The sequence below is a fragment of the Cavia porcellus genome, unplaced genomic scaffold (assembly GCF_034190915.1).
Source record: "Cavia porcellus strain 051 isolate PalLab524CR breed Dunkin Hartley unplaced genomic scaffold, mCavPor4.1 scaffold_44, whole genome shotgun sequence".
Classification (NCBI taxonomy): Eukaryota; Metazoa; Chordata; class Mammalia; order Rodentia; family Caviidae; genus Cavia; species Cavia porcellus.
The window spans coordinates 1,145,251-1,157,975 of record NW_026947527.1 but is presented as its reverse complement, the minus strand read 5'-3'; positions in this window follow the sequence as shown (position 1 = coordinate 1,157,975).

The following is a 12,725-nucleotide window of genomic DNA, read 5'->3' as shown; positions in this document are numbered from 1 at the left end:
TGATGTTTTTCAGAAACCTAGCCTACATTGCCACTGCATGTTCCCTGACCTCCCCATGCTGACCACCACGTGGTGCTTTTCTCCATCCTACATTGCCACTCACTGCCTATCCTAATTCAGACCCTCCGATTCACACCACCCCGTGATGATTTTCTAACTCCTACTAGTGAATGTAATGTAACACACACCCATACAATGCGCACCACCCCGCGATGTTTTTCAGAAACCTATCCTACATTGCCACTGCATGTTCCCTGACCTCCCCATGCTGACCACCCCGCGGTGCTTTTCTCCATCCTACATTGCCAATCACTGCCTATCCTAATTCAGACCCTCCGATTCACACCACCCCGTAATGTTTTTCTCACTCCTACTAGTGAATGTAATGTAACACACACCCATACAATGTGCACCACCCCGTGATGTTTTTCTCACTCCTACTAGTGAATGTAATGTAACACACACCCATACAATGCGCACCACCCCGCGATGTTTTTCAGAATCCTATCCTACATTGCCACTGCATGTTCCCTGACCTCCCCATGCTGACCACCCCGCGGTGCTTTTCTGCATTCTACATTGCCACTTACTGCCTATCCTAATTCAGACCCTCTGATTCACACCACCCCGTGATGTTTTTCTCACTCCTACTAGTGAATGTAATGTAACACACACCCATACAATGCGCACCACCCCGTGATGTTTTTCTCACTCCTACTAGTGAATGTAATGTAACACACACCCATACAATGCGCACCACCCCGTGATGTTTTTCAGAAACCTATCCTATATTGCCACTGCATGTTCCCTGACCTCCCCATGCTGACCACCCCGCGGTGCTTTTCTCCATCCCACATTGCCACACACTGCCTATCCTAATTCAGACCCTACGATTCACACCACCCCGTGATGTTCTTCTCACTCCTACTAGTGAATGTAATGTAACACACACCCGTACAATGCGTACCACCCGTGATGTTTTTCTCACTCCTACTAGTGAATGTAATGTAACACACAACCATACAATGGGCACCACCCCGCGATGTTTTTCATAAACCTATCCTACATTGCCACTGCATGTTCCCTGACCTCCAAATGCTGACCACACCGCGGTGCTTTTCCCCATCCTACATTGCCACTCACTGCCTATCCTAATTCAGACCCTCCGATTCACACCACTGCGTGATGTTTTTCTCACTCCTACTAGTGAATGTAATGTAACACACACCCATACAATGCGCAGCACCCCGAGATGTTTTTCAGAAACCTATCCTACATTGCCACTGCATGTTCCCTGACCTCACCATGCTGACCACCCCGCGGTGCTTTCTCCATCCTACATTGCCACTCACTGCCTATCCTAATTCAGACCCTTCGATTCACACCACCCCGTGATGCTTTTCTCACTCCTACTAGTGAATGTAATGTAACAAACACCCATACAATGCGCACCACCCCGTGATGTTTTTCTCACTCCTACTAGTGAATGTAATGTAACACACACCCATACAATGCGCACCACCCCGGGATGTTTTTCAGAAACCTAGCCTACATTGCCACTGCATGTTCCCTGACCTACCCATGCTGACCAACCCGCGGTGCTTTTCTCCAACCTACATTGCCACTCACTGCCTATAATAATTCAGACCCTCTGATTCACACCACCCCATGATGTTTTTCTCACTCCTACTAGTGAATGTAATGTAACACACACCCATACAATGCGCACCACCCCGCGATGTTTTTCAGAAACCTATCCTACATTGCCACTGCATGTTCCCTGACCTCCCCGTGCTGACCACCGCGCGGTGCTTTTCTCCATCCTACATTGCCACTCACTACCTATCCTAATTCAGAGCCTCCGATTCACACCACCCCGTGATGTTTTTCTCACTCCTACTAGTGAATGTAATGTAACACACACCCATACAATGCGCACCACCCCGTGATGTTTTTCTCAATCCTACTAGTGAATGTAATGTAACACACACCCATACAATGCGCACCAACTGCGATGTTTTTCAGAATCCTATCCTACATTGCCACTGCATGTTCCCTGACCTCCCCATGCTGACCACCCCGCAGTGCTTTTCTTCATCCTACATTGCCACTCACTGCCTATCCTAATTCACAACCTCCGATTCACACCACCCCTTGATGTTTTTCTCACTCCTACTAGTGAATGTAATGTAAAACACACCCATACAATGCGCACCACCCCGCGATGTTTTTCGGAAACCTATCCTACATTGCCACTGCATGTTCCCTGACCTCCCCATGCTGACCACCCCGCGGTGCTTTCTCCATCCTACATTGCCACTCACTGCCTATCCTAATTCAGACCCTCCGATTAACACCACGCCGTGATGTTATTCTCAATCCTACTAGTGAATGTAATGTAACACACACCCATACAATGTGCACCACCCCGTGATGTTTTTCTCACTCCTACTAGTGAATGTAATGTAACACACACCCATACAATGCGCACCACCCCGCGATGTTTTTCAGAATCCTATCCTACATTGCCACTGCATGTTCCCTGACCTCCCCATGCTGACCACCCCGCGGTGCTTTTCTGCATCCTACATTGCCACTTACTGCCTATCCTAATTCAGACCCTCTGATTCACACCACCCCGTGATGTTTTTCTCACTCCTATTAGTGAATGTAATGTAACACACACCCATACAATGCGCACCACCCCGTGATGTTTTTCTCACTCCTACTAGTGAATGTAATGTAACACACACCCATACAATGCGCACCACTCCGTGATGTTTTTCAGAAACCTATCCTATATTGCCACTGCATGTTCCCTGACCTCCCCATGCTGACCACCCCGCGGTGCTTTTCTCCATCCCACATTGCCACACACTGCCTATCCTAATTCAGACCCTACGATTCACACCACCCCGTGATGTTCTTCTCACTCCTACTAGTGAATGTAATGTAACACACACCCGTACAATGCGTACCACCCGTGATGTTTTTCTCACTCCTACTAGTGAATGTAATGTAACACACACCCATACAATGGGCACCACCCCGCGATGTTTTTCATAAACCTATCCTACATTGCCACTGCATGTTCCCTGACCTCCAAATGCTGACCACACCGCGGTGCTTTTCCCCATCCTACATTGCCACTCACTGCCTATCCTAATTCAGACCCTCCGATTCACACCACTGCGTGATGTTTTTCTCACTCCTACTAGTGAATGTAATGTAACACACACCCATACAATGCGCACCACCCCGTGATGTTTTTCTCACTCCTACTAGTGAATGTAATGTAACACACACCCATACAATGCGCACCACGCCGTGATGTTATTCTCAATCCTACTAGTGAATGTAATGTAACACAACCCATACAATGCGCAGCACCCCGAGATGTTTTTCAGAAACCTATTCTACATTGCCACTGCATGTTCCCTGACCTCACCATGCTGAGCACCCCGCGGTGCTTTTCTCCATCCTACATTGACACTCACTGCCTATCCTAATTCAGACCCTCCGATTCACACCACCCCGTGATGCTTTTCTCACTCCTACTAGTGAATGTAATGTAACAAACACCCATACAATGCGCACCACCCCGTGATGTTTTTCTCACTCCTACTAGTGAATGTAATGTAACACACACCCATACAATGCGCACCACCCCGGGATGTTTTTCAGAAACCTAGCCTACATTGCCACTGCATGTTCCCTGACCTCCCCATGCTGACCAACCCGCGGTGCTTTTCTCCATCCTACATTGCCACTCACTGCCTATAATAATTCAGACCCTCTGATTCACACCACCCCATGATGTTTTTCTCACTCCTACTAGTGAATGTAATGTAACACACACCCATACAATGCGCACCACCCCGCGATGTTTTTCAGAAACCTATCCTACATTGCCACTGCATGTTCCCTGACCTCCCCGTGCTGACCACCGCGCGGTGCTTTTCTCCATCCTACATTGCCACTCACTACCTATCCTAATTCAGAGCCTCCGATTCACACCACCCCGTGATGTTTTTCTCACTCCTACTAGTGAATGTAATGTAACACACACCCATACAATGCGCACCACCCCGTGATGTTTTTCTCAATCCTACTAGTGAATGTAATGTAACACACACCCATACAATGCGCACCACCCCGCGATGTTTTTCTCACTCCTACTAGTGAATGTAATGTAACACACACCCATACAATGCGCACCACCCCGCGATGTTTTTCAAAAACCTATCCTATATTGCCACTGCATGTTCCATGACTTCGCCATGCTGACCACCCCGCAGTGCTTTTCTCGATCCCACATTGCCACACACTGCCTATCCTAATTCAGACCCTCCGATTCACACCACCCCGTGATGTTTTTCTCACTCCTACTAGTGAGTGTAATGTAACACACACCCATACAATGCGCACCACACCGTGATGGTTTTCTCACTCCTACTGGTGAATGTAATGTAACACTCACCCATACAATGCGCACCACCCCGCGATGTTTTTCATAAACCTATCCTACATTTCCACTGCATGTTCCCTGACCTCCCCATGCTGACCACCCCGCGGTGCTTTTCTCCATCCTACATTGCCACTCACTGCCTATCCTAATTCAGACCCTCCGATTCACACCACCCCGTGATGTTTTTCTCACTCCTACTAGTGAATGTAATGTAACACACACCCATACAATGCGCACCACCCCGCGATGTTTTTCAGAAACCTATCCTACATTGCCACTGCATGTTCCCTGTCCTCCCCATGCTGACCACCCCGCGGTGCTTTTCTCCATCCTACATTGCCCCTCACTGCCTATCCTAATGCAGACCCTCCGATTCACACCACCCCATGATGTTTTTCTCACTCCTACTAGTGAATGTAATGTAACACACACCCATACAATGCGCACCACCCCGTGATGTTTTTCTCACTCCTACTAGTGAATGTAATGTAACACACACCGATACAATGCGCACCACCCCGGGATGTTTTTCAGAAACCTATCCTACATTGCCACTGCATGTTCCCTGACCTCCCCATGCTGACCGCCCCGCGGTGCTTTTCTCCATCCTACATTGCCACTCACTGCCTATCCTAATTCAGACCTTCCGATTCACACCACCCCGTGATGTTTTTCTCACTCCTACTAGTGAATGTAATGTAACACACACCCATACAATGCGCACAACCCCCCGATGTTTTTCGGAAACCTATCCTACTTTGCCACTGCATGTTCCCTGACCTCCCCATGCTGATCACCCCGCGGTGCTTTTCTCCATGCTACATTGCCACTCACTGCCTATCCTAATTCAGACCCTCCGATTCACACCAACCCGTGATGTTTTTCTCACTCCTACTAGTGAATGTAATGTAACACACACCCATACAATGTGCACCACCCCGTGATGTTTTTCTCACTCCTACTAGTGAATGTAATGTAACACACACCCATACAATGCGCACCACCCCGCGATGTTTTTCAGAAACCTGTCCTACATTGCCACTGCATGTTCCCTGACCTCCCAATGCTGACCACCTCGCGGTGCTTTTCTCCATCCCACATTGCCACACACTGCCTATCCTAATTCAGACGCTCCGATTCACACCACCCTGTGATGTTTTTCTCACTCCTACTAGTGAATGTAATGTAACACACACCCATACAATGCGCACCACCCTGCGATGTTTTTCAGAAACCTATCCTACATTGCCACTGCATGTTCCCTGACCTCCCCGTGCTGACCACCGCGCGGTGCTTTTCTCCATCCTACATTGCCACTCACTACCTATCCTAATTCAGACCCTCCGATTCACACCACCCCGTGATGTTTTTCTCACTCCTACTAGTGAATGTAATGTAACACACACCCATACAATGCGCACCTCCCCGCGATGTTTTTCAGTAACCTATCCTACATTGCCACTGCATGTTCCCTGTCCTCCCCATGCTGACCACCCCGCGGTGCTTTTCTCCATCCTACATTGCCCCTCACTGCCTATCCTAATGCAGACCCTCCGATTCACACCACCCCATGATGTTTTTCTCACTCCTACTAGTGAATGTAATGTACCACACACACATACAATGCGCACCACCCCGTGATATTTTTCTCACTCCTACTAGTGAATGTAATGTAACACACACCCATACAATGCGCACCACCCCGGGATGCTTTTCAGAAACCTATCCTACATTGCCACTGCATGTTCCCTGACCTCCCCATGCTGACAACCCCGCGGTGCTTTTCTCCATCCTACTTTGCTACTCACTGCCTATCCTAATTCAGACCATCCGATTCACACCACCCTGTGATGTTTTTCTCACTCCTACTAGTGAATGTAATGTAACACACACCGATACAATGCGCACCACCCCGCGATGTTTTTCAGAAACCTATCCTACATTGCCACTGCATGTTCCCTGACCTCCCCATGCTGACCACCCCGCGGTGCTTTTCTCCATCCTACATTGCCACTCACTGCCTATCCTAATTCAGACCCTCCGATTCACACCACCCCGTGATGTTTTTCTCACTCCTACTAGTGAATGTAATGTAACACACACCCATACAATGCGCACCACCCTGCGATGTTTTTCAGAAACCTATCCTACATTGCCACTGCATGTTCCCTGACCTCCCCATGCTGACCACCCCGCGGTACTTTTCTCGATCCCACATTGCCACACACTGCCTATCCTAATTCAGACCCTCTGATTCACACCACTCCGTGATGTTTTTCTCACTCATACGAGTGAATGTAATGTAACACACACCCATACAATGCGCACCACCCCGTGATGTTTTTCTCACTCCTACTGGTGAATGTAATGTAACACTCACCCATACAATGCGCACCACCCCGCGATGTTTTTCATAAACCTATCCTACATTGCCACTGCATGTTCCCTGACCTCCCCATGCTGACCACCCCGCGGTGCTTTTCTCCATCCTACATTGCCACTCACTGCCTATCCTTATTCAGACCCTCCGATTCACACCACCGCGTGATGTTTTTCTCACTCCTACTAGTGAATGTAATGTAACACACACCCATACAATGCGCACCACCCCGCGATGTTTTTCAGAAACCTATCCTACATTGCCACTGCATGTTCCCTGACCTCCCCATGCTGACCACCCCGCGGTGCTTTTCTCCATCCTACTTTGCCACTCACTGCCTGTCCTAATGCAGACCCTCCGATTCACACCTCCCCGTGATGTTTTTCTCAAACCTACTAGTGAATGTAATGTAACACACACCCATACAATGAGCACCACCCCGTGATATTTTTCTCACTCCTACTAATGAATGTAATGTAACACACACCCATACAATGCGCACCACCCTACGATGTTTTTCAGAAACCCATCCTACATTGCCACTGCATGTTCCCTGACCTCCCCATGCTGACCACCCCGCGGTGCTTTTCTCCATCCTACATTGCCACTCACTGCCTATCCTAATTCAGACCCTCCGATTCACACCACCCCGTGATGTTTTTCTCACTCCTACTAGTGAATGTAATGTAACACACACCCATACAATGCGCACCACCCAGCGATGTTTTTCAGAAACCTATCCTACATTGCCACTGCATGTTCGCTGACCTCCCCATGCTGACCACCCCGCGGTGCTCTTCTCCATCCTACATTGCCACTCACTGCCTAGCCTAATTCTGACCCTCCGATTCACACCACCCCGTGATGTTTTTCTCACTCCTACTAGTGAATGTAATGTAACACACACCCATACAATGCACACCACCCCGCGATGTTTTTCGGAAACCTATCCTACATTGCCACTGCATGTTCCCTGACCTCCCCATGCTGACCACCCCGCGGTGCTTTTCTCCATCCTACATTGCCACTTACTGCCTATCCTAATTTAGACCCTCCGATTCACACCACCCCGTGATGATTTTGTCACTCCTACTAGTGAATGTAATGTAACACACACCCATACAATGCGCACCACCCCGCGATGTTTTTCAGAAACCTATCCTACATTGCCACTGCATGTTCCCTGACTTCCCCATGCTGACCACCCCACGGTGCTTTTCTCCAGACTACATTGCCACTCACTGCCTACCCTAATTCAGACCCTCCGATTCACACCACCCCGTGATGTTTTTCTCACTCCTTCTAGTGAATGTAATGTAACACACACCCATACAATGTGCACCACCCCGCGATGTTTTTCCAAAACTTATCCTACATTGCCACTGCATGTTCCCTGACCTCCCCATGCTGACCACACCGCGGTGCTCTTCTCCATCCTACATTGCCACTCACTGCCTAGCCTAATTCAGACCCTCCGATTCACACCACCCCATGATGTTTTTCTCAATCCTAATAGTGAATGTAATGTAACACACACCCATACAAAGCGCACAACCCCGCGATGTTTTTCTTTCCTTTTTTTTTTTTGTCTTTTTCCTTTTTATCGGTACCAGGGTTCGAACTTACGACTGCCTGCTTGCAACGCAGGGGCTTATGCCGCTGAGCTAAATCCCCAGCCTTAGCTGGTTTTCTTTCTTTCCTTATTTTTTTTTTTTGTCTCACCCCACGATGTTTTCCAGAAACCTATCCTACATTGCCACTGCATGTTTCCTGACCTCCCCATGCTGACCACCCCGCGGTGCTTTCTCCATCCTACATTGCCACTCACTGCCTATCCTAATTCAGACCCTCCGATTCACACCACCCCGTGATGTTTTTCTCACTCGTACTAGTGAATGTAATGTAACACACACCCATACAATGTGCACCACCCTGTAATGTTTTTCTCACTCCTACTAGTGAATGTAATGTAACACACACCCATACAATGCGCACCACCCCGCGATGTTTTTCAGAAACCTATCCTACATTGCCACTGCATGTTCCCTGACCTCCCCATGCTGACCACCCCGCGGTGCTTTCTCCATCCCACATTGCCACACACTGCCTATCCTAACTCAGACCCTCCGATTCACACCACCCCGTGATGTTTTTCTCACTCCTACTAGTGAATGTAATGTAACACACACCCATACAATGCGCACCACCCCGTGATGTTTTTCTCACTCCTACTAGTGAATGTAATGTAACACACACCCATACAATGCGCACCACCCCGCGATGTTTTTCAGAAACCTATCCTACATTGCCATTGCATGTTCCCTGACCTCCCCATGCTGACCACCCCGCAGTGCTTTTCTCCATCCTACATTGCCACTCACTGCCTATCCTAATTCAGACCCGCCGATTCACAGAACCCGTGATGTTATTCTCACTCCTACTAGTGAATGTACTATAACACACACCCATACAATGCGCACCACCCCGCGATGTTTTTCAGAAACCTATCCTACATTGCCACTGCATGTTCCCTGACCTCCCCATGCTGACCACCCCGCGGTGCTTTTCTCCATCCTACATTGCCACTCACTGCCTAGCCTAATTCAGACCCTCCGATTCACACCACCCCATGATGGTTTTCTCAATCCTACTAGTGAATGTAATGTAACACACACCCATACAATGCGCACCACCCCGCGATGTTTTTCTTTCCTTTTTTTTTTTTGTCTTTTTCGTTTTTATCGGTACCAGGGATCGAACTTACGACTGCCTGCTTGCAACGCAGGGGCTTATGCCGCTGAGCTAAATCCCCAGCCTTAGCTGGTTTTCTTTCTTTCCTTTTTTTTTTTTGTCTCACCCCACGATGTTTTCCAGAAACCTATCCTACATTGCCACTGCATGTTTCCTGTCCTCCCCATGCTGACCACCTCGCGGTGCTTTCTCCATCCTACATTGCCACTCACTGCCTATCCTAATTCAGACCCTCCGATTCACACCACCCCGTGATGTTTTTCTCACTCGTACTAGTGAATGTAATGTAAAACACACCCATACAATGCGCACCACCCCGCGATGTTTTTCAAAAACCTATCATACATTGCCACTGCATGTTCCCTGACCTCCCCATGGTGACAACCCCGCGGTGCTTTCTCCATCCCACATTGCCACACACTGCCTATCCTAATTCAGACCCTCCGATTCACACCACCCCGTGATGTTTTTCTCACTCCTACTAGTGAATGTAATGTAACACAAACCCATACAAAGCGCACCACCCCGTGATGTTTTTCTCACTCCTACTAGTGAATGTAATGTAACACACACCCATACAATGCGCATCACCCCGCGATGTTTTTCAGAAACCTATCCTACATTGCCACTGCATGTTTCCTGACCTCCCCATGCTGACCACCCCGCAGTGCTTTTCTCCATCCTACATTGCCACTCACTGCCTATCCTAATTCAGACCCGCCGATTCACACCACCCCGTGATGTTATTCTCACTCCTACTAGTGAATGTAATGTAACACACACCCATACAATGCGCACCACCCCGCGATGTTTTTCGGAAACCTATCCTACATTGCCACTGCATGTTCCCTGACCTCCCCATGCTGCCCACCCCGCGGTGCTTTTCTCCATCCTACATTGCCACTCACTGTCTAGCCTAATTCAGACCCTCCGATTCACACCACCCCATGATGTTTTTCTCAATCCTACTAGTGAATGTAATGTAACAAACACCCATACAATGCGCACCACCCCGCGATGTTTTTCTTTCCTTTTTTTTTTTTGTCTTTTTCGTTTTTATCGGTACCAGGGATCGAACTTACGACTGCCTGCTTACAACGCAGGGGCTTAGGCCGCTGAGCTAAATCCCCAGCCTTAGCTGGTTTTCTTTCTTTCCTTTTTTTTTTTTTTTTGTCTCACCCCACGATGTTTTCCAGAAACCTATCCTACATTGCCACTGCATGTTCCCTGACCTCCCCATGCTGACCACCCCGCGGTGCTTTCTCCATCCCACATTGCCACACACTGCCTATCCTAATTCAGACCCTCCGATTCACACCACCCCGTGATGTTTTTCTCACTCGTACTAGTGAATGTAATGTAACACACACCCATACAATGTGCACCACCCTGTAATGTTTTTCTCACTCCTACTAGTGAATGTAATGTAACACACACCCATACAATGCGCTCCACCCCGCGATGTTATTCAGAAACCTATCCTACATTGCCACTGCATGTTCCCTGACCTCCCCATGCTGACCACCCCGCGGTGCTTTCTCCATTCCACATTGCCACACACTGCCTATCCTAATTCAGATCCTCCGATTCACACCAACCCGTGATGTTTTTCTCACTCGTACTAGTGAATGTAATGTAACACACACCCATACAATGCGCACCACCCCGTGATGTTTTTCTCACTCCTACTAGTGAATGTAATGTAACACACACCCATACAATGCGCACCACCCCGCGATGTTTTTCAGAAACCTATCCTACATTGCCACTGCATGTTCCCTGACCTCCCCATGCTGACCACCCCGCAGTGCTTTTCTCCATCCTACATTGCCACTCACTGCCTATCCTAATTGAGACCCGCCGATTCACACCACCCCGTGATGTTATTCTCACTCCTACTAGTTAATGTAATGTAACACACACCCATACAATGCGCACCACCCCGCGATGTTTTTCAGAAACCTATCCTACATTGCCACTGCATGTTCCCTGACCTCCCCATGCTGACCACCCCACGGTGCTTTTCTCCATCCTACATTGCCACTCACTGCCTAGCCTAATTCAGACCCTCCGATTCACACCACCCCATGATGTTTTTCTCAATCCTACTAGTGAATGTAATGTAACACACACCCATACAATGCGCACCACCCCGCGATGTTTTTCTTTCCTTTTTTTTTTTGTCTTTTTCCTTTTCATCGGTACCAGGGATCGAACTTACGACTGCCTGCTTACAACACAGGGGCTTATGCCGCTGAGCTAAATCCCCAGCCTTAGCTGGTTTTCTTTCTTTCCTTTTTTTTTTTTTTTGTCTCACCCCACGATGTTTTCCAGAAACCTATCCTACATTGACACTGCATGTTCCCTGACCTCCCCATGCTGACCACCCCGCGGTGCTTTCTCCATCCCACATTGCCACACACTGCCTATCCTAATTCAGACCCTCCGATTCACACCACCCCGTGATGTTTTTCTCACTCCTACTAGTGAATGTAATGTAACACACACCCATACAATGCGCACCACCCCGCGATGTTTTTCAGAAACCTATCCTACATTGCCACTGCATGTTCCCTGACCTCCCCATGCTGACCACCCCGCGGTGCTTTTCTCTATCCTACATTGCCACTCACTGCCTATCCTAATTCAGACCCTCCGATTCACACCACCCCGTGATGTTTTTCTCACTCCTACTAGTGAATGTAATGTAACACACACCCATACAATGCGCACCACCCCGTGATGTTTTTCTCACTCCTACTAGTGAATGTAATGTAACACACACCCATACAATGCGCACCACCCCGTGATGTTTTTCTCACTCGTACTAGTGAATGTAATGTAACACACACCCATACAATGCGCACCACCCCGTGATGTTTTTCTCACTCGTACTAGTGAATGTAATGTAACACACACCCATACAATGCGCACCACCCCGTGATGTTTTTCTCACTCCTACTAGTGAATGTAATGTAACACACACCCATACAATGCGCACCACCCCGCGATGTTTTTCAGAAACCTATCCTACATTGCCACTGATTGTTCCCTGACCTCCCCATGCTGACCACCCCACGGTGCTTTTGTCCATCCTACATTGCCCTCACTGCCTATCCTAATTCA